Source organism: Lepidochelys kempii, chromosome 17 (assembly GCF_965140285.1).
Source record: "Lepidochelys kempii isolate rLepKem1 chromosome 17, rLepKem1.hap1, whole genome shotgun sequence".
In the NCBI taxonomy this organism is placed as follows: domain Eukaryota; kingdom Metazoa; phylum Chordata; order Testudines; family Cheloniidae; genus Lepidochelys; species Lepidochelys kempii.
In genome coordinates this window covers 451,314-474,304 of record NC_136396.1, presented here as the reverse complement: position 1 = coordinate 474,304, position 22,991 = coordinate 451,314, and the positions used below count along the sequence as shown (strand labels likewise).

At 54.1% G+C, this 22,991-nt stretch overlaps 1 protein-coding gene across 5 annotated transcripts in view; it reads left to right on the top strand.

Annotated features, from left to right (window-relative positions):
• Positions 1-22,991, top strand: part of SLC43A2 (solute carrier family 43 member 2) — a 75,566-nt gene that overhangs the window by 2,719 nt on the left and 49,856 nt on the right. The window contains exons 1-2 of one of the 5 annotated variants that reach the window (XM_073315820.2): positions 20,440-20,483; positions 21,826-21,897. The exons of 1 other annotated variant lie outside the window; for it this stretch is intronic. The gene's annotated coding sequence lies outside the window, so the exon portion shown is untranslated. Of the gene's footprint in view, positions 1-6,919; positions 7,766-20,404; positions 20,484-21,603; positions 21,898-22,991 lie in introns of those variants that run through there. 3 more of the 5 variants (XM_073315819.1, XM_073315821.1, XM_073315824.2) reach the window with 3 other exon arrangements.

Below are 22,991 nucleotides of genomic sequence, written 5' to 3'. Positions count from 1 at the left end.
GCTCTGCTTCTGCATCCATTTCTTAGCAGTAATCTAAAACAGCTCTTTGTGGCTTGTGAGTCCTGAAGTCACCTCTCCCCCAGAACTCACCCCACACAAGTATCAGAGTAGCAGCTGTATTAGTCTGTATCTGCAAAAAAACAGGAGTACTTGTGGCACCTTAGAGACTAACACATTTATTAGAGCATAAGCTTTCATGGGCTACAGCCCACTTCATTGGATGCATTGAATGGAACATATAGTAAGAAGATATATATACACACACACACAGAGAAAAGGTGGAATTTGCCATACAAACTGTAAGAGGCTAATTAATTAAGATGAGCTATTATCAGCAGGAGAAAAAAAAGCTTTTGTAGTGATAATTTAGACAGTGGACAAGATCTTAATTAGCCTCTTACAGTTTGTATGAAATTCCACCTTCTCTGTATGTGTATATATATCTTCTTACTATATGTTCCATTCAATGCATCCGATGAAGTGGGCTGTAGCCCACGGAAGCTTATGCTCTAATAAATTTGTTGGTCTTTAAGGCGCCACAAGTACTCCTGTTTTTTCCCCCACACAGGTAGCAGCCTTCTCAGAAGTTGGAGAATGCTGAATGGCATCCCTCTACGTGCAGGGAGATTTCCCTAAAGTGGATTTCTCTTCTCAGTCACACCGCATGTAGATGACATGGACTATCAAAAGCAGCCTTAGTGGAATTCGTTTTAGCATCTTATCTACAGAGAATATCTGGGTTTGTAAAAGTTTATCAAACTTCTTTGGCTTACGTGGAAGGATCTAAACATATTAATTTCTACAGCTGCACTCAGTGTATTACAAGGTCCAAGCTATAATGTAGAGTTTATTTGCAGGTTTCTAATATAGCAGGAAACCTGCACTGACCTGCAAGTGTGAGGGAACCTTAGAGCAAATGTAATTGTAGTGGCCTCTGTATGACAGGATTTGTAAATTTAGTGCTGAAGGAAAATATTTTATTTTTCCTGACTAGCATGAAGAGTTCACGTAGAAAGCAGCATTGCCAAAGTTTCTCCAAATCATAAATTTATATCCAATGGGGAAATTGTAATTCCAATTCCCTTAATTACAGCTTTAAACCATACATTGTCAACAAATGCCTCAAACATGACACCATTTCACATGGGCCAGTTTTGTTCAATATCTTCACAAATGATCTGGAGGATGGGTGTGGATTGCACCCTCAGCAAGTTTGCAGATGACACTAAACTGGGAGGAGAGGTAGATACGCTAGAGGGTAGGGATAGGATACAGAGGGCCCTAGACAAATTAGAGGATTGGGCCAAAAGAAATCTGATGAGGTTCAACAAGGACAAGTGCAGAGTCCTGCACTTAGAACGGAAGAATCCCATGCACTGCTACAGACTAGGGACCGAATGGCTCGGCAGCAGTTCTGCAGAAAAGGACCTATGGGTTACAGTGGACGAGAAGCTGGATATGAGTCAACAGTGTGCCCTTGTTGCCAAGAAGGCCAATGGCATTTTGGGATGTATACGTAGGGGCATTGCCAGCAGATCGAGGGACGTGATCGTTCCCCTCTATTCAACATTGGTGAGGCCTCATCTGGAGTACCGTGTCCAGTTTTGGGCCCCACACTGCAAGAAGGATGTGGAAAAATTGGAAAGAGTCCAGCGGAGGGCAACAAAAATGATTAGGGGGCTGGAACACATGACTTATGAGGAGAGGCTGAGGGAACTGGGATTGTTTAGTCTGCGGAAGAGAAGAACGAGGGGGGATTTGATAGCTGCTTTCAGCTACCTGAAAGGGGGTTCCAAAGAGGATGGCTCTAGACTGTTCTCAGTGGTAGCAGATGACAGAACAAGGAGTAATGGTCTCAAGTTGCAGTGGGGGAGATTTAGGTTGGATATTGGGAAAAACTTTTTCACTAGGAGGGTGGTGAAACACTGGAATGCATTACCTAGGGAGGTGGTGGAATCTCCTTCCCTAGGTTTCAGAGTAACAGCCGTGTTAGTCTGTATTCGCAAAAAGAAAAGGAGTACTTGTGGCACCTTAGAGACTAACCAATTTATTTGAGCATAAGCTTTTGTGAGCTACAGCTCACTTCCGATTGAAGTGAGCTGTAGCTCATGAAAGCTTATGCTCAAATAAATTGGTTAGTCTCTAAGGTGCCACAAGTACTCCTTTTCTTTCTCTTTCCCTAGAAGTTTTTAAGGTCAGGCTTGACAAAGCCCTGGCTGGGATGATTTAGTCGGGGATCGGTCCTGCTTTGAGCAGGGGGTTGGACTAGATGACCTCCTGAGGTCCCTTCCAACCCTGATATTCTATGATTCTATGGGTAATGAGGTAGTCCTGCTTGGGTGGACAGGACTAGCCCTGTACATTGACAAGATGAGATGGGATGAGACAATCGTCAGTGCTAAGGGAGCTAAAAGTGGCTCAGAAAACAGTTTGATTCCCTGAGTAAGAAGAGATTTGGTGTTAGGCACCTTAGGAATACTTGAAACTGGTGGTAATTCAAGAAGCCAAGTCCAAAGAGCATTTATAGCACTGAACTGGTTTTGGGTTGATTTGTCTAATGTGGTTCTTGCATGTTTTCTTGTGTTAATCTGAGTGATGCGGAGGCCTCTGAATGTAAACAGTTCTTAATTAAGCCTAAAATGAGTTCAGGTCGACAAAAACAAAGACATCACCAAAAATAGTCTCAGAGATTTAGGGTGACTCAGCTCTGCTGTCCTGTGCATTGTTTCAGCTTCTGGTTTGTTTAATTTTTAAATTTCATTTATAAATCTGAACATGCAGAGACAACAATAGCAGTAAACAACAGAGCTGTGAGAGAGGGACAGGTTGGGAATGTCTCAGCATGAGTAAATTACCAGCTGTACCTCCTTTATTAATCCTTATGCTGATCTCAGTGATCTGAAGGTCACTGATTTTGTCTTTGGACTTTCAAGGTTAAAATGCTTTCAAATAGTCAAAGTTTGCGGAACAGATTTGGTCAGAGATTCGAGTTCTTTTTCTTTCTCGTAGAACATCTCCAAACAGGAGAATACTTGTGTGCCTTGGATCCATTATTTCCTTATTGGTGGTTGAAGAGAATCCAGATCAGGGTGTTTCAGTTTTGAAACTAAATGGTTGTATTTGTTTAAAGTGCCTTTGCCATATGCCCTGTAGTCTGCTTGACAAGAATTGTAGCCACATCATCTAGGGTTTGTGGAGATAGAATGTAATGCTGTAATGTTATTCCAGTAGAATCCTAGCTTTGCGCATGCCCCATGTGAACAAGTCCCTTTTTGGTACATTATTGGCTTCTGTTTTTAAGGTATTTTATTACAATGGCAGAAATGCATCAGAATAAGCTCTATATGCAGACATTTTTCTAATCAGAATGAGATATTTATATCCCGTGAGCGGAGTTATGTTTTTACTCTGATGCCAGAAATTAATCTCATGTGACCTAATTCACTGCAGGTACTGTGTGTACAAAGTAGCTGCCAGCAGTTAGACTGTCTTTCCTGTCAAACAGACAACTATCAAGCTTAAAAGATCTTCACCATGATAAGAACGTGTTCTGTGTTCAAGGATCTAATTTGCTAAGCCTGGTGTTTCCCAGATAAGACGGAAGGACACAGAGGTATTGTGTCTCCTCTTGCTCATGTCTCAACAGCACATGGTGGAGAGGAGAGAGGTAGATTTTCAGTGCACACTTTCCATATTCTTTCTAAAGATAGTTCTAATGTCATTTTGCCAGTGCTTGTATGCTGCATGTAAGAGACCTATGGCCCAGAATCTATGGATGGGCAGTACTAGTTCCTTGTGTGGCTCCTTTTTGTTGTTCTGGCTCTGATCCTCCAAATTCCATCAACACTTTTTTTTTTAATGATAGTCAGTGACAAGTAGCTACGCAGATAAACAAAGCTGTGTTGGTGTTCTCTGCTATTGGAGCAATTGAAAGGTTTTTATTTGGTTGGCATTACTGTGATAACTTTAACAGAGTGAGGGACTCAGAGGTACAAAAGGAGCAAAGATGAGTTGCAGCTTGGGCCTAACCTTTCTTAGAATAACCCTCCAGCGGACTCATCTCCTTTTGTGCAGGCTCTCAGATACTATGGTGATGAGCGTGGTAGGAAAACATACTAGACAGAATGATTTTTCTGTGTTCACACTGGTTACAAAACATCAGGGATTTTGATTTCAGTGCATTATCCTCCTGCTTTCTTCTTTCCATCAGTGACAGCAGCCTCTGAGCAATAGACATCACAGCCACCAGCACTGTCCACCTCATAACCACCACCACCAGGCAAAGTCATGCAGGCCCTTCTCGGGCAAAATACTCACTGATGAGGAAAGGTTTATCCATGATTCAAAGACGTCCAGATAGTTACCTGCAAAAATGCACCTGCTATCAGGGCCTGGCAGATGATCTTGCCAAGAAAACCTGGTCGGCACCAGAACTATCTCCTGCAGCAGAGAGCCACCTGGCCTGTTTGCCTTAATTGAGAATATAATGCCAGCCTGCTTGTCCGAAGTACAGAAACAATCCTGACATGTATGGAGCACTGACTTCCTCATAGACAAATGCTAATGACAAGCAATGGGGGACACTGGGCTGCTATCAAATATTCCAAATCAATACATGATTTGGGTAGAAGGCCCTAGAAAAGTAACCAGAAGGTGGGGGGATCCTCCCTGGTGATTCTTCCAGGGTCCTGAGCCTGACTGCACAAAGGAGAAGAATCCACTTAATAATATTAAACAGGTCACTGATGAAAATATGTCTGAAGCAGTATATGGACAAGGGTGGCTAGGAGATGGAATTGGGAGAGGACATGGTTGTTTGGATATAAACACTGCAACATTTTATATAATTAAAAAGACAATATAAAAAATAGCAATGTTCTGGTGAGTCAACATTGCTGCTGTTCCTGCAAGGGTGGATGTGTATAGGGGTTTGTCTCCCCCTTCATTAGATTGTCTAAAGATATTACCCACTTGTTTGTTCCTGAGCATATCTCAGAGAATCACTACAACGTGCTCATCTTCAGAATGACTGAAAATGAGGCTGGTATGAGACTAGAGCCAGCTGAGCTTTGTGTGTATGTGAGGGAGAGTTGATCAAAGGATTATGGTTTTTGTCTAAGTTTTATCCTGGAATTGCTGATACTTCAGGTGATAATATCTTTATAAAAATGATAAATCCACAAGGCAGTGCATCATATCATTGGTCCCACTGCTTTCTCACCCACTAGATGGCAGGTGGATGAGGGAAAGTTGGACAGTTGTTATGTGCAGAGATTTATGGGACTCTTGTGGTGGATTGTGAGGGAATCACAGCAGAATTAAGGTGGGCCCTGTTACTGTTAATTCAGTTTATAGTTTGGTCTCTTACTGCACGTTCACTGGCAAAAATAAGCCCTTTACTTCACCACGGGTGCAATTCCACTGATAACAGCGAGATTGGAAGCTGTAGTGTAGACAGGGCTTTGGCGTCTTTACCACTGCCTTACCTAGGTTTGCTTTGAGCCATGGCTAGGCGACACAGTGGACAAAGGCATGTACCTCGTTTGCCATAGTACTTTTGCTGTTACTAGTGCTGGTGGAACTGCATGGTGTTGAATGTTGGGTCCCCTTCGCAGAATACATGTATCTGTGATTTACTACCTATATATCTTGGGAAGCAGATTCTCACAATATGATAGAATATATTTTTTGTATATCACTTGCATACACATGCTGATACACAGACTCATTCAATCCAGCCACAGCTACCCTGGAAGGAAATTCCATTTTATCTTGTTATTCTGGACTTTCTCCAGCAGGTGGAGTAAGCGCAGCAGTAACTCAGAGGTAGGTGCCGGGTAGCTGCTACTGTATTCCATTTATACTGCTGTAAAAGAAGCTTCCCTGGTTGGTAAGTCTGATCATCTTACAAACGTACCTTCAATTTTTTTCTTTTGTTACAATTAAACCATCATAATGTGACAGATTAAAAGTTTGAAACTTTAAATTAAAATCTGGTTTCTTAATGGGTTCAGGATTGGGCCTTGCGTGTATAAACAGTACAGGGGGAACAGTTCTTTAAAGTCAGTAGGACTTTTGCTATTGATTGTGTTCAGAGCTGGCCTACTGGCTTGCCACTATAGATTTAATTACACAGAGCTGTGATGCAATACTGAAATTTTCTTTATAAAAGCATTATGTTTGAAACCTACCCTCTACCCCTCCATATGTATAAAGGATTCCAACTTTGCAAACAGGGATATAAAGAAAACGATAGGCCAAATTTTAGTTCTCCCAACATGAAATGCAACTCAGCACTTACAAGGCTGCCTGGCTGTGACAGTTTGAATGAACATTTTAGATTTAAATTTTATGTATTCAAGATAAATGAAAATAGTTACATGGGACTCAGAAAGCACTGTATGTTATATCAGAAAACAGGAGTTACATTTTGTTAGCTAATGTGCTCACTGTACATAAATGTTTAGTTTTATTTTTACAATTTAATAATATTTAAAAGTAATTACAAATTCTACATAATAAACTTTCCCTTAAAGTCAAGGAAAGTGTGGGCTCCTTACTGAATGAGGGAGGCAACCTAGTGACAGAGGATGTGGAAAAAGCTAATGTACACTATGCTTTTTTTGCCTCTGTCTTCACGAACAAGGTCAGCTCCCAGACTACTGCACTGGGCAACACAGCATGGGGAGGAGGTGACCAGCCCTCTGTGGAGAAAGAAGTGGTTTGGGACTATTTAGAAAAACTGGACGAGCACAAGTCCACGGGGCCGGATGCGCTGCATCCGAGAGTGCTAAAGGAGTTGGCGGGTGTGATTGCAGAGCCATTGGCCATTATCTTTGAAAACTCATGGTGATCGGGGGAAGTCCCAGACGACTGGAAAAAGGCTAATGTAGTGCCAATCTTTAAAAAAGGGAAGAAGGAGGATCCTGGGAACTACAGGCCAGTCAGCCTCATCTCAGTCCCTGGAAAAATCATGGAGCAGGTCCTCAAGGAATCAATTCTGAAGCACTTAGAGGAGAGGAAAGTGATCAGGAACAATCAGCATGGATTCACCAAGGGCAAGTCATGCCTGACTAATCTAATTGCCTTCTATGATGAGATAACTGGCTCTGTGGATGAGGGGAAAGCGGTGGATGTGTTGTTCCTTGACTTTAGCAAAGCTTTTGACACGGTCTCCCACAGTATTCTTGCCAGCAAGTTAAAGAAGTATGGGCTGGACAAATGGACTATAAGATGGATAGAAAGTTGGCTAGATTGTTGGGCTCAACGGGTAGTGATCAATGGCTCCATGTCTAGTTGGCAGCCGATATCAAGTGGAGAGCCCCAAGGGTCGGTCCTGGGGCCGGTTTTGTTCAATATCTTCATAAACGATCTGGAGGATGGTGTGGATTGCACCCTCAGCAAGTTTGCAGATGACACTAAACTGGGAGGAGAGGTAGATACACTGGAGGGTAGGGATAGGATACAGAAGGACCTAGACAAATTGGAGGATTGGGCCAAAAGAAATCTGATGAGGTTCAACAAGGACAAATGCAGAGTCCTGCACTTAGGACGGAAGAATCCCATGCACTGCTACAAACTAGGAACCGAATGGCTCAGCAGCAGTTCTGCGGAAAAGGACCTAGGGGTTACAGTGGACGAGAAACTGGATATGAGTCAACAGTGTGCCCTTGTTGCCAAGAAGGCCAATGGCATTTTGAGATGTATACGTAGGGGCATAGCCAGCAGATCGAGGGACGTGATCGTTTCCCTTCATTCAACATTGGTGAGGCCTCATCTGGAGTACTGTGTCCAGTTTTGGGCCCCACACTACAAGAAGGATGTGGAAAAATTGGAAAGAGTCCAGCGGAGGGCAACAAAAATGATTAGGGGACTGGAACACATGACTTATGAGGAGAGGCTGAGGGAACTGGGATTGTTTAGTCTGCGGAAGAGAAGAATGAGGGGGGATTTGATAGCTGCTTTCAACTACCTGAAAGGGGGTTCCAAAGAGGATGGCTCTAGACTGTTTTCAGTGGTAGCAGATGACAGAACAAGGAGTAATGGTCTCAAGTTGCAGTGGGGGAGATTTAGGTTGGATATTGGGAAAAACTTTTTCACTAGGAGGGTGGTGAAACACTGGAATGCGTTACCTAGGGAGGTGGCGGAATCTCCTTCCTTAGCTATTTTTAAGGTCAGACTTGACAAAGCCCTGGCTGGGATGATTTAGTTGGGGATTGGTCCTGCTTTGAGCAGGGGGTTGGACTAGATGACCTCCTGAGGTCCCTTCCAACCCTGGTATTCTATGATTCTATGACATGTGTTATTTTGTATAAATCTACATACTAGATATGAATAACATCTGGGGTAACAGATTTACATGAACATTAGAAGGGTAATCACTTGATTGTTTGGTAAAGTCCCAGGATATTTATGTATTTCCCTGTTTATAGAGGCTTTCTCCTTGGTGTTGTTGAACAGGTGTTTTCTCAGTAGAATGGTAGATATGGCAATAAACCTACCTTAATATGGACTTTGATGGTACAGTCAGCAGATGTAAGTTTTTTGTCCTTGATAGGTATCATGTTCTGAACTCTTAACTCAGTGCCAGAAAGCTGGTCCCAGGGTGCATAATAAAGGGTTAAGCACCTCCCAAGTGTGAGGGGCAGCATGAGAGAAAGCACAAAGGTGCTTGTTTGAAATTTTAACTGGGCAATGGAAATTGGCATCATGGACTGATTGGAGGCAAACACTGACAGCTCTACAACATATAAAAGACGCTAGGTGGATAGCTTATGTTTGATGCAATAGAGAAGGGGAAGCTGGTGAAGGGTTGCAAAGAGAGGGGAGATATGGTCAAAGCCATGGTCTAGGAAAATTATCTTTGTAGCAGGACCCTGAATGGATATCAGTGGGGCAAGATTGCATTTGTCAAGGCCAGAGAAAAGGATGTTGCAGTAATTGAGACATGAGACGATGAGAGCATGGACAAGAATTTTAGCTGTGCAGATGGACTGCAGAGACTCTATCTTAGAAAAGTTATGCAGAAAGAATCTGCAAGATTTAGACATAATCTGGATGTGAGGACCTAGAAGAGAGGTTATGGGCTGAGTGACAGGCAGGATGATGGTACTGTCCGCAGTGATCAAGAAATGAGGTAGCAAGGAGGACTTGGAGGGAGGGGAAGATTAGGAGAAGTGTTTTAGCCATGTTGAATGGATGAGTGGACATCCATGAGAATTTCAGAGAGAGAGGCTGAAGTTTTAGATTGGATAGGAGACAAGTCTGCTGTAGAGAGGTCTGTGAGCCATCAGTTTGTGTTTATAAGTGAGATTATCCAGAGGTAAGCTGTTAAGGGAGAAGAGAAGGGGACCAATTACTTGAGAGATAGAGACTTGTGGAATCCCACAGAACACTGGTGGCGGGGCCGGGGGGGTGTTTGAAAAGAATCTCCAAAGGACACACTGAAGGAGTGATCAGAGAGGAGAAAAACCAGGAGAGCAGAGTCATGGAAGCTAAGATTTCAAGAAGAAGAGCATGATCAATGGTGTTGAAGGCAGCTGACGGGTCAGGGAGGATGAGGATGCTGTACTGGTTTTAACTTTAACTAGGAAGAGGTCATTAGAGACTTTGTCAAGAGCAGTTTCAGCAGAGTGCAAGAGGCAGAAGCCAGATTTGGAGAGGGTCTAGGATGGAATTGGAGGAGAGGAACTCTGGACGGTGATTGTAGACTGCGTATTCAATGAGCTTTTAGAGACGACAGGGAGAAGGAGTGGTAGTTGGAGAGGCAAGCAGGAACAAGATGATTTTTTTAAGATAGGAGAAACTAAAGCACACTTGCGTTGTGAAGGGAAAGAACCAGAAGAGAGTGAGAAGTTAAGAAGAGTAAGGGGAGATGAGAGTGAGCATGAAGTAGACCAGGAAATGATTTGGAATGGAGTCACTGGGGCAAGTACAGGGGTTAGAGGAGGAGAGCAGACAAGAAACTTTGTGCCTGTGATGGGAGAAGGGAGGTAAAAGTTGTAAGAAGGGGAGGGCAGTGTGAAGGACGTGTCATCTTTTGCCAGTTTTTCCTGGAAGAAATTGGTGAGATCCTGTGTGGAGAGAAGGCAAGAGAAGGGGAGGGCTTGAGGAGTGAGTCAAAGGTGGTGGAAAGGTGTCTGGGATTGTTAATGTGGGATCCATTTAAGTTGGAGAAGTAGAGTTGTTTAACAAGTAAGACGCCAGAGAATGAATTTGTAAGGGAGGAAGTCAGCCTGATCACAGAGTTTCTTCTAGTGATACCCCACAGTGTGAGAGCAGGAGCAGAGGAAGCCAATGTCATGGTGAGTGAGTTCTGGGGACTGGCAGGGTGGACCTCAAAATGGAAGAGGGGGCAAAAGTGATGTGGGTGGAGGAGAATGAAGGCCTGAGAAAATCAACAACCATGTCATTGGAAGAAAAGGAAGAGAGGAGAGGGCTGTGAGCAGAGAAGTTCTTAGTGCTGATGGATTGGAAGTCACAGAAAAGCTGGATCAGGGTGAGCACTGCTCAAAGAGACCAGGTGACCAGACAGGGAGAACTCAGCAACAGAGAGAGAGAGTCCTTGGTGAAGACCAAGTCAAGAGAATGACTCATTTCTGAGTTGGAGGGTTGATCAAGGCTACAGTCAAATGTTGAGGGAAGGGCAAGGCATGGTGGACTAAGGGATTGGATAGATCAGGGGTGAGCAAACTTTTTGGCCCGAGGGCCACATCTGGGTATGGAAATTGTATGGCGGGCCATGAATGCTCACAAAATTGGGGGTTGGGGTGCGGGAGGGTGTGAGGGCTCTGGCTGGGGGTGCGGGCTCTGGGGTGGGGCCATAAATGAGGAGTTCAGGGTGCGGGACGGGGCTCTGGGCTGGGGCAGAGTGTTAGGGTGCAGGGGGGTGAGGGCTCCGGCTGGGGATATGGGCTCTGGGGTAGGGCTGGCGATGAGGGGTTGGGGGTGCAGGAGGGTGCTCCGGGCTGGGACCAAGGGGTTCAGAGGGCGGGAGGGGGATCAGGGCTGGGGCAGGGGGTTGGGGCACAGGAGGGGGTCAGGGGTGCAAATTCCAGGTGGCACTTACCTCAAGCAGCTCCCAGAAGCAGCGGTATGTCCCCTCTCCAGCTCCTATGCAGAGGTGCGGCCAGGCGGCTCAGCGTGCTACCCCGTCCACAGGCGCCTTCCCTGCAGCTCTCATTGGCCGTGGTTTGAATTGGAGCTGCTGGGGTGGTGCTTGGGGCGGGGGCAGCGTGCTGAGTTGCCTGGCTGCCACTGTGTGTAGAAGCTGGAGGAGGGAAATGCCACTGCTTCTGGGAGCCGTGTGGAGCCACAGCATGCATGGAGTGGGGCAAGCCCCCAGCTGGAGCACCAGAGCAGGGCAAGCCCCAGACTCTGCTCCCTAGCAGGAGCTGGAGGGCCAGATTAAAAATATCTGAAGGGCCGGATGTGGCCCCCAGGCTATAGTTTGACAACCCCTGTGATAGATATGGAAGTTGAAATGAGGATGTTGAAAAAGGGGGAAAAAAACCCTCCTAAGAGTAATTAGCGTTATTCACTATTCCTGCTAACAGTGTCTGTATAAACTGCCTTAAAACCAATCCCCATTGAGAGAGTTTCTTACACTGAGTGAGGCTTTGGAAGTTTGCAATTACTCTGTGTAATGTTTCTAAGTGTTTGATCTGCGTGGTCAATTAACTGTCCTGGCGTTCAGGAAGATGACCTGGAGATGGTGCAAGAAACTGGAATGTTCTGTGGAAATCCTTATGGAACGATATGAGTATTTACACCTGCCTGTCACACACACAGCTGCAGAAATGCAATCTCTGCCAGTCCCTGGGTAATGTTTCTGTGAGCAGGATGCCAGGCTGTGCTGGCCAGATCCCGCAAGTGGAGCAGCTGAGCCTCCTACGTCAGCGCACACAAGACGAGTTCCCCAAACCAGTTCTAGAAGGGCTCTGCCCCTCCCCACAAGCGTTACTTCCACGCTACATCTGCTGCAACTGACACTTTTCTATCTCTTGTTTTCAGCTTGTTTGGTATCTACAAAGGCTTAGTCAGTGGATTCTGACGGCAACCAGTCTAATGCTGCTGCCTCTCTCCCACCCCTGTCAGGGTCCTTCCTCTCTCTGCGCTGTGCCATCTCCCTGGTTCCATACCCAAAACTGTATCACAAATACACCGGAAGGCAGGTCTGAAATACTGAATATATATGGTACAAGACAGAAATGGCCCCAAAATCAGTAAACTAAGAACTAATAACGACAATTATAGCCTGCTTTACATAGGAAGGGTATCAGGGTTCAGGGTGGTAGCCGTGTTAGTCTGTATCAGCAAAAAGAACGAGGAGTATGTAATCTCTCACACACATACAGAATAGGGAAAATGGGACCATTGAGGAGGGTGTAAGGGTTATTGCCAATGATAAATTTAATGAGAGACAATGAGGTGAAGCTGCCACAAAGGTGACGTGAAGGCTGTATGTGACTTTAGCAATGGGAGTCTCCTGAGCAAAACAAAGGCTGTCAGACTGGCTCACTTGGCAGCCCTGAAGTTGAATAATGACTTCCACTTGGACACCACAATTTAAAAAGATCAAAAGACATTTAGGAGAGTTCAGAGGGGAGTAGTGCCAAATCCATTGATTATGTTTTAATTATACTGATTACTTTGAATCCCTAATTAACACTGAAATCTGGTGGGTTCTTGCCCCAAGATCAGGCTCACTAGTATCAGAATTAATGCTCAATTGGAAGCTCTGATGTGCATGACAATCACAACAGTACTCACACGAAAGAAGACTTTGGAGTTGTAAAATCTTTATTTTCATGACGATTAGTCCTATAAGTAAACCAGCCCAAGTAAGGTGAAGTCGTACAGTCCTGTAACTATGTCCAGCACCATTACATATGTATACTCCCTCTATCCTTGGGGAGGACTCAAAAGGTTGAGGCAGATCCTAGTCTGACTCCAGCATGCCAGTGGAGGACTCCAACGGCTTAACCCATGACCAGATATTTTATAGGCCTCATATATATGTATAAGCCAATTCTACTCATGCATACGTATAAGCATCTCCTCCCTCCTTTAGAATCATAGAATCATAGAATATCAGGGTTGGAAGGGACCCCAGAAGGTCATCTAGTCCAACCCCCTGCTCAAAGCAGGACCAATTCCCAGTTAAATCATCCCAGCCAGGGCTTTGTCAAGCCTGACCTTAAAAACCTCTAAGGAAGGAGATTCTACCACCTCCCTAGGTAACGCATTCCAGTGTTTCACCACCCTCTTAGTGAAAAAGTTTTTCCTAATATCCAATCTAAACCTCCCCCACTGCAACTTTACCACATCTCAACTTCTTCACCCTCATAATATTGGGGTGTTCTTATTCTATAGGTTATTATATTAATTAGTTGAGGCTCATTAGCATATATGTCAATTGGTTACTATGTCTATGTGCAGTTGGACATCTGCTAATGTTGTCTTCCAAAAATATCCTAAACTGGTACCAACTGGACTTCTTGCCATTAGCTTTCAACAGTTTTATGCTTAATCTCAGCATTTTGAATATTGCAAAATATAACAAAGTTTTATGCCATTTTATGACTTAAGGTCACTGCTATTTTACTTACTTGTGCTAACTCTGTTAAGCCACTTACTTCTGTTGGGCCTTGCCTTAATATAAGTGCTTAAACTGATCTGTATAGCCCTGGGCCTATAAGTCTCTTGTATTTCTCCAGTATCTTTCTAGCCTGTATCTTATCATTGTTACGTGGACTACAGGGGCAAGGGAAATGCCCAAAAGTTTGGAAAATAATACCAGTCATAAATGACCATGAATATGGACCAAGGTCAGTCCATCAAAACGTAGAGTACTGGGAAAAGTGGGAGACCTAGAGGTAGGGGAAAGGATGTGACAGAAAGGAAAGGGAGTGATAGTTCTCATTAGTGACTCAGGAGGGATGGAGAAGGAGACAGCAGTGAAATAGTAGTGACATTTTTGTGACTATAAGAACAATAAAGCGATGGGGTGAGCTTTCAAGGGGGCCCAGATACATCACAGTGTTGGGTGCCTAGATCCTGTAGTAACAGGAAATTAGCTACATCCTGGCAAGGAATGCTTGGATAGTCCATGGCAATAAAATATACCCTGGTGATGGGTGCATAAAAGGGCCCAGGTGATGGGAATGCTGGGATGGGTCCAGGCAGTGGGTGGCACTGGGCGACAGGCCCCGGTGATGGGTGCACGGATGGGCCCAGATATTGGGGGTGATGGGCTCAGGAGATGGCACACCGTGCAGTGGGGGCAGGAGGCCCAGGAGATGCCGGCAATGGGGGCGAGTAGCCTGGGCGACGGCACAATGGGGGCAAGGGACCCTGGCGATGGGAGCAGTGTGTGGTGGGGGTAAGGGGCCTGGGTGATGAGTGCACTGGGCGATGGGTGTAGTGGGTGATGGGTGCACCGGGCGATGGTGCGGTGGGTGATGGGTGTGATGGGTGCAGTGAGTGATGGGTGCATTGGGTGGTGGAGGCGAAGGGCCTGGGCGATGGCGCACTGGGTGATGGGAGCGAAGGACCCAGGCGATGTTGCTGTGGGTGATGGTGCACTGGGTGGTGGGGGTGAAGGGCCCAGGTGATAGGTGCACTGGGCGATGGTGCGGTGTGTGATGGGTGCAGCGGGTGATGGTGCAGTGGCTGAAGGGTGCGTTGGGTGATGGGGGCGAAGGGCCTGGGCGATGGTGCAGTGGGGGCGATGGGTGCACTGTGTGATCGGGATGAGGGGCCCGGGCAATGGGTGCACTGGGTGATGGAGGGCGAGGGGCCTGGGCGGTGGGTGCAGCGGGGGCGGTGGGTGCAGCGGGCGGTGGGTGCACGAGGGGATGGGTACACGGGGCGGTGGGTGCAGCGGGTGATGGGTGCAGCGGGAGGTGGGTACACGGGGCGGTGGGTGCAGCGGGAGGTGGGTACACGGGGCGGTGGGTGCAGCGGGAGGTGGGTGCACGGGGCAGTGGGTGCAGCGGGCGGTGGGTCTAGAAGGTGGTGGGTGCACGGGGAGGTGGGTGCACGGGGCAGTGGGTGCAGCGGGTGGTGGGTCTAGAAGGCGGTGGGTGCATGGGGCGGTGGGTGCACTGGGTGATGGAGGGCGAGGGGCCTGGGCGGTGGGTGCAGCGGGGGCGGTGGGTGCAGCGGGCGGTGGGTGCACGAGGGGATGGGTACACGGGGCGGTGGGTGCAGCGGGTGATGGGTGCAGCGGGAGGTGGGTACACGGGGCGGTGGGTGCAGCGGGAGGTGGGTACACGGGGCGGTGGGTGCAGCGGGAGGTGGGTGCACGGGGCAGTGGGTGCAGCGGGCGGTGGGTCTAGAAGGTGGTGGGTGCACGGGGCAGTGGGTGCAGCGGGCGGTGGGTCTAGAAGGCGGTGGGTGCACGGGGCGGTGGGTGCACGGGGCGGTGGGTGCACGGGGCGGTGGGTGCAGCAGGCAATGGGTGCACGGGGCGGTGGGTCTAGCTGGCGGTGGGCGCACGGGGCGGTGGGTGCAGCAGGCAATGGGTGCAGCGGGAGGTGGGTGCACGGGGCGGTGGGTGCAGCAGGCAATGGGTGCAGCGGGAGGTGGGTGCACGGGGCGGTGGGTGCAGCAGGCAATGGGTGCACGGGGCGGTGGGTGCAGCAGGCAATGGGTGCACGGGGCGGTGGGTGCAGCAGGCAATGGGTGCAGCGGGCGGTGGGTGCACGGGGCGGTGGGTGCAGCAGGCAATGGGTGCACGGGGCGGTGGGTGCAGCGGGCGGTGGGTGCAGCGGGCAATGGGTGCACGGGGCGGTGGGTGCACGGGGCGGTGGGCGCAGCGGGCAATGGGTGCACAGGGCGGTGGGCGCACGGGGCGGTGGGTGCAGCGGGAGGTGGGCGCACGGGGCGGTGGGTGCAGCGGGAGGTGGGTGCACGGGGCGGTGGGTGCAGCGGGCAATGGGTGCACGGGGCGGTGGGTGCAGCGGGCGGTGGGTGCAGCAGGCGGTGGGTGCAGCAGGCAATGGGTGCACGGGGCGGTGGGTGCAGCGGGAGGTGGGTGCAGCAGGCAATGGGTGCAGCGGGCGGTGGGTGCAGCAGGCAATGGGTGCACGGGGCGGTGGGTGCAGCGGGCGGTGGGTGCAGCAGGCGGTGGGTGCAGCAGGCAATGGGTGCACGGGGCGGTGGGTGCAGCGGGAGATGGGTACACGGGGCGGTGGGTGCAGCGGGCGGTGGGTGCAGCAGGCAATGGGTGCAGCGGGCGGTGGGCGCAGCGGGCAATGGGTGCACAGGGCGGTGGGCGCACGGGGCGGTGGGTGCAGCGGGAGGTGGGTGCACGGGGCGGTGGGTGCAGCGGGCGGTGGGTGCAGCGGGCAATGGGTGCACGGGGCGGTGGGTGCAGCGGGAGATGGGTGCACGGGGCGGTGGGTGCAGCAGGCAATGGGTGCACGGGGCGGTGGGTGCAGCGGGCGGTGGGTGCACGGGGCGGTGGGTGCAGCAGGCGGTGGGTGCAGCAGGCGGTGGGTGCACGGGGCGGTGGGTGCAGCGGGAGATGGGTGCACGGGGCGGTGGGTGCAGCGGGAGGTGGGTGCAGCGGGAGGTGGGCGCACGGGGCGGTGGGCGCACGGGGCGGTGGGTGCAGTAGGCAATGGGTGCACGGGGCGGTGGGTGCACGGGGCGGTGGGTGCAGCGGGAGGTGGGTGCAGCGGGCGGTGGGTGCACGGGGCGGTGGGTGCAGCGGGCGGTGGGTGCAGCGGGCGGTGGGTGCAGCGGGAGGTGGGTGCACGGGGCGGTGGGTGCAGCAGGCGGTGGGTGCAGTAGGCAATGGGTGCACGGGGCGGTGGGTGCAGCGGGAGGTGGGTGCACGGGGCGGTGGGTGCAGCGGGCGGTGGGTGCACGGGGCGGTGGGTGCAGCAGGCGGTGGGTGCAGCAGGCAATGGGTGCACGGGGCGGTGGGTGCAGCAGGCGGTGGGTGCAGCAGGCAATGGGTGCACGGGGCGGTGGGTGCAGCGGGAGATGGGTACACGGGGCGGTGGGTGCAGCGGGCGGTGGGTGCAGCAGGCAATGGGTGCAGCGGGCGGTGGGTGCAGCGGGCGGTGGGTGCAGCGGGCGGTGGGCGCAGCGGGCAATGGGCGCAGCGGGCAATGGGCGCACAGGGCGGTGGGCGCACGGGGCGGTGGGTGCAGCGGGAGGTGGGTGCACGGGGCGGTGGGTGCAGCAGGCAATGGGTGCACGGGGCGGTGGGTGCAGCGGGAGATGGGTGCACGGGGCGGTGGGTGCAGCAGGCAATGGGTGCACGGGGCGGTGGGTGCAGCGGGCGGTGGGTGCAGCAGGCAATGGGTGCAGCGGGCGGTGGGTGCAGCGGGAGATGGGTGCAGCAGGCGGTGGGTGCAGCAGGCAATGGGTGCACGGGGCGGTGGGTGCAGCGGGAGATGGGTACACGGGGCGGTGGGTGCAGCGGGCGGTGGGTGCAGCAGGCAATGGGTGCAGCGGGCGGTGGGCGCACGGGGCGGTGGGCGCACGGGGCGGTGGGTGCACGGGGTGGTGGGTGCAGCGGGCGGTGGGTGCAGCAGGCAATGGGTGCAGCGGGCGGTGGGTGCAGCAGGCAATGGGTGCACGGGGCGGTGGGTGCAGCGGGAGATGGGTGCACGGGGCGGTGGGTGCAGCAGGCGGTGGGTGCAGCAGGCAATGGGTGCACGGGGCGGTGGGTGCAGCGGGCGGTGGGTGCAGCGGGCGGTGGGTGCAGCAGGCGGTGGGTGCACGGGGCGGTGGGTGCAGCGGGAGATGGGTACACGGGGCGGTGGGTGCAGCGGGCGGTGGGTGCAGCGGGCGGTGGGTGCACGGGGCGGTGGGTGCAGCAGGCGGTGGGTGCAGCAGGCAATGGGTGCACGGGGCGGTGGGTGCAGCGGGAGATGGGTACACGGGGCGGTGGGTGCAGCGGGCGGTGGGTGCAGCAGGCAATGGGTGCAGCGGGCGGTGGGCGCAGCGGGCAATGGGTGCACAGGGCGGTGGGCGCACGGGGCGGTGGGTGCAGCGGGAGGTGGGTGCACGGGGCGGTGGGTGCAGCGGGCGGTGGGTGCAGCGGGCAATGGGTGCACGGGGCGGTGGGTGCAGCGGGAGATGGGTGCACGGGGCGGTGGGTGCAGCAGGCAATGGGTGCACGGGGCGGTGGGTGCAGCGGGCGGTGGGTGCACGGGGCGGTGGGTGCAGCGGGCGGTGGGTGCAGCAGGCGGTGGGTGCACGGGGCGGTGGGTGCAGCGGGAGATGGGTGCACGGGGCGGTGGGTGCAGCGGGAGGTGGGTGCAGCGGGAGGTGGGCGCACGGGGCGGTGGGCGCACGGGGCGGTGGGTGCAGTAGGCAATGGGTGCACGGGGCGGTGGGTGCACGGGGCGGTGGGTGCAGCGGGAGGTGGGTGCAGCGGGCGGTGGGTGCACGGGGCGGTGGGTGCAGCGGGCGGTGGGTGCACGGGGCGGTGGGTGCAGCGGGAGGTGGGTGCACGGGGCGGTGGGTGCACGGGGCGGTGGGTGCACGGGGCGGTGGGTGCAGCGGGAGGTGGGTGCACGGGGCGGTGGGTGCAGCGGGCGGTGGGTGCACGGGGCGGTGGGTGCAGCAGGCGGTGGGTGCAGCAGGCAATGGGTGCACGGGGCGGTGGGTGCAGCAGGCGGTGGGTGCAGCAGGCAATGGGTGCACGGGGCGGTGGGTGCAGCGGGAGATGGGTACACGGGGCGGTGGGTGCAGCGGGCGGTGGGTGCAGCAGGCAATGGGTGCAGCGGGCGGTGGGTGCAGCGGGCGGTGGGCGCAGCGGGCAATGGGCGCAGCGGGCAATGGGCGCACAGGGCGGTGGGCGCACGGGGCGGTGGGTGCAGCGGGAGGTGGGTGCACGGGGCGGTGGGTGCAGCAGGCAATGGGTGCACGGGGCGGTGGGTGCAGCGGGAGATGGGTGCACGGGGCGGTGGGTGCAGCAGGCAATGGGTGCACGGGGCGGTGGGTGCAGCGGGCGGTGGGTGCAGCAGGCAATGGGTGCAGCGGGCGGTGGGTGCAGCGGGCGGTGGGTGCAGCGGGAGATGGGTGCAGCAGGCGGTGGGTGCAGCAGGCAATGGGTGCACGGGGCGGTGGGTGCAGCGGGAGATGGGTACACGGGGTGGTGGGTGCAGCGGGCGGTGGGTGCAGCAGGCAATGGGTGCAGCGGGCGGTGGGTGCAGCGGGCGGTGGGTGCAGCGGGCGGTGGGCGCAGCGGGCAATGGGTGCACAGGGCGGTGGGCGCACGGGGCGGTGGGTGCAGCGGGCGGTGGGTGCAGCGGGCGGTGGGTGCAGCGGGAGGTGGGTGCACGGGGCGGTGGGTGCAGCGGGCGGTGGGTGCAGCAGGCAATGGGTGCACGGGGCGGTGGGTGCAGCGGGAGATGGGTGCACGGGGCGGTGGGTGCAGCAGGCGGTGGGTGCAGCAGGCAATGGGTGCACGGGGCGGTGGGTGCAGCGGGCGGTGGGTGCAGCGGGCGGTGGGTGCAGCAGGCGGTGGGTGCACGGGGCGGTGGGTGCAGCGGGAGATGGGTACACGGGGCGGTGGGTGCAGCGGGCGGTGGGTGCAGCGGGCGGTGGGTGCACGGGGCGGTGGGTGCAGCGGGCGGTGGGTGCACGGGGCGGTGGGTGCACGGGGCGGTGTGTGCAGCGGGCGGTGGGTGCACGGGGCGGTGGGTGCAGCAGGCGGTGGGTGCACGGGGCGGTGGGTGCAGCGGGAGATGGGTGCACGGGGCGGTGGGTGCAGCGGGAGGTGGGTGCAGCGGGAGGTGGGTGCACGGGGCGGTGGGCGCACGGGGCGGTGGGCGCAGTAGGCAATGGGTGCACGGGGCGGTGGGTGCACGGGGCGGTGGGTGCAGCGGGAGGTGGGTGCAGCGGGAGGTGGGTGCAGCGGGCGGTGGGTGCACGGGGCGGTGGGTGCACGGGGCGGTGGGTGCAGCGGGAGGTGGGTGCAGCAGGCGGTGGGTGCAGTAGGCAATGGGTGCACGGGGCGGTGGGTGCAGCGGGAGGTGGGTGCATGGGGCGGTGGGTGCACGGGGCGGTGGGTGCAGTAGGCAATGGGTGCACGGGGCGGTGGGTGCAGCGGGAGGTGGGTGCACGGGGCGGTGGGTGCACGGGGCGGTGGGTGCAGCAGGCGGTGGGTGCAGCAGGCAATGGGTGCACGGGGCGGTGGGTGCAGCGGGAGGTGGGTGCACGGGGCGGTGGGTGCAGCGGGAGGTGGGTGCACGGGGCGGTGGGTGCAGCCGGCCCACTGGCCCGGGGACGCCCCCGGAGCCGCAGCAGCACCTCGCGCTCGACTTCGGGACCTCAGGGGTGGAGCGTCCGCCCCCTCCCATGCCGGGTGGGCGCTGATTGGTCACCGCCTGTTTCCAGCCCCTTCGCCACCAATCACCGTCCGCCGCTGTTTTGTCTGAGGAGCCGAATAAAAAACACCGGGTGGAACCGGAGCGAGCGAGACCCGGAGAGCGCGCGCCGGGCAGCCGGGCGGGGTGAGCCGGGGCCGGGGCCGGGGCCCGGGGCCGGGCGAGGTGCTGAGGGGTGGGGGCACCCTGAGTGGGGGACTGATGGAGAAGGGGGCAAAGGGGGTACCGGGAGGGGGGAGTTGGGGGCCCTCTGAGGGGGGAGGGGACAGATGGAGCAGGGGGTACCGAGGGGGTGGGGGTACCGGGAGGGGGGAGTTGGGGGCCCTCTGAGGGGGGAGGGGACTGATGGAGCAGGGGGTACCGAGGGGGTGGGGGTACCCAGAGTGGGAAGAGGGGCAGTTGGGGGCTCTCTGAGGGGGGAGGGGACAGATGGAGCAGGGGGGTACCGAGGGGGTGGGGGTACTGGGAGGGGGGAGTTGGGGGCCCTCTGAGGGGGGAGGGGACTGATGGAGCAGGGGGTACCGAGGGGGTGGGGGTACCCAGAGTGGGAAGAGGGGCAGTTGGGGGCTCTCTGAGGGGGGAGGGGACAGATGGAGCAGGGGGGTACCGAGGGGGTGGGGGGTACCGGGAGGGGGGAGTTGGGGGCCCTCTGAGGGGGGAGGGGACTGATGGAGCAGGGGGTACCGAGGGGGTGGGGGTACCCAGAGTGGGAAGAGGGGCAGTTGGGGGCTCTCTGAGGGGGGAGGGGACAGATGGAGCAGGGGGGTACCGAGGGGGTGGGGGTACCGGGAGGGGGGAGTTGGGGGCCCTCTGAGGGGGGAGGGGACTGATGGAGCAGGGGGTACCAAGGGGGTGGGGTACCCAGAGTGGGAAGAGGGGGAGTTGGGGGTACTCTCAGGAGGGAGGGGACAGATGGAAAGGGGGAGCTGAGGGGAGAGCTGAGCGTTGGGGGCACATTTTGGAGCCAGCTGCGGGGGCTCAGTGTCTGGCTGGGATGATTTAGTTGGGGTTGACCCTGCTCTGAGCAGGGGGTGGGACTAGATGACCTCCTGAGGTCCCTTTCAACCCTGCTAGTCTGTGATTCTGTGATCCCCAATGTGGGTGTCAGTCCCTGCATATTCTGGAGCTGGCATGGTTGTCCCAGAGCCTGTTCTTCCCTCTCTTTTCAGTGCTCTGGCCAGTTCAGACTGGTTTTGGCTGTTGCAGAGGCGGGGGGCGGGGAGTGGGGGGGTCTGTGTGGGGTGAAGAAGGGTCATGGTAGCTCATGTGGACAGGGCAGGGCTGCACCTTGTGCCAGGTAACATGCGGGTTCTGTGAGTGGGGGAAGTGCATGAAGGGGCCAGGGGTTCAGGGTTCTGCCCGTCACTGCAGCATTAGGCTCAAGCTTCCTGTTAGTAAATTGGGTCAGACCCTCCATGCTGGGTGTGAGCCAGGAGGAAGAGACCTTATAAGTTTGGACTTGCTCTAGATCCAGTAATCACAGGCAGCCCTGGCGTTCCTGACTTTTCCTCATGACCTTCTCTCCCTCATCATAATTAAAGTGAGTTCTTCTCTGAAAAGTGACTATAGAAATGGCTTCTTCAAATAGGGCTATGAGTCTCATCTAGAGCAGTGGCTCTCAATCAGAGGTATGTGTACCCCCTGGAGGTATGCAGAGGTCTTCCAGGGTGTAGGTCAATTCATCTTCTTTGCCAAGTTTACAACTGGCTCTAGAGCCCTGCAGCAGGACTGGGGTCTAGTGGGTCTTGCAGGACCCACTGCCATAACAGTGGGAGAGGGATAACAATTCAACAAACAATGTGGGAGTGGATGTTGCAGGGTGGGACAGGAGCAGGATTTTAAAAATAGTCCTCCCGTTCTGCAAACAACATGAACACCCTGGCCAAAATCTGCTGCTCTCCAGCTGTTCAGCTCTGAAGGCAGCGCTCCTGCCAGCAGCAGCATAGAAGTAAGGGTGGCACAATATGCTATTGCCACCCTTACTTCTGTCCTGCTGCTGGTGGTGGCACTGCCTTCTGAGCTGGGCAGCCGGAGAGGTTTTTATGTGAGATGGAACTTGTGATATGAAAGACAGATCAGACTCCTGAAAGAGGTACAGTAGTCTGGAAATGTTGAGAACCACTGATCTAGCCTGACCAACAAATCTTCCAAGAGGTATTTGAGGTAGAGACCCTGAGCTTAGGAACTGAAATAAATGGCCACTGATTTTGGAGTTCAAAGTTCTTGAAGACGAAGCCCAGGCTGTCTCAAATAGGGCAGCCAAAATCAGTGGCTGCTTCTAAAACACCACTTTCACAGTTGCTCTTCAGAGCAGATCTGCACTCCAGTGTAGGGTGAATCCATCATTTGCTCAAGCTTGATGGACTCAAAATGATCAGGAATGGCTGAGACTCAACAGGCATAGATAACCAGATCAGCACCCTTGCAGGGCCCAAACCTCTCCTGCCATCAGTGCTGCAGATAGATTGATATGTTGGATGATTCTCCATTCTGCAAGCTTCTGTATTTCTTAAAAAGGAGGTTTCAGAGTAGCAGCCGTGTTAGTTTGTATTCGCAAAAAGAAAAGGAGGACTTGTGGCACCTTAGAGACTAACCAATTTATTTGAGCATAAGCTTTTGTGAGCTACAGCATCA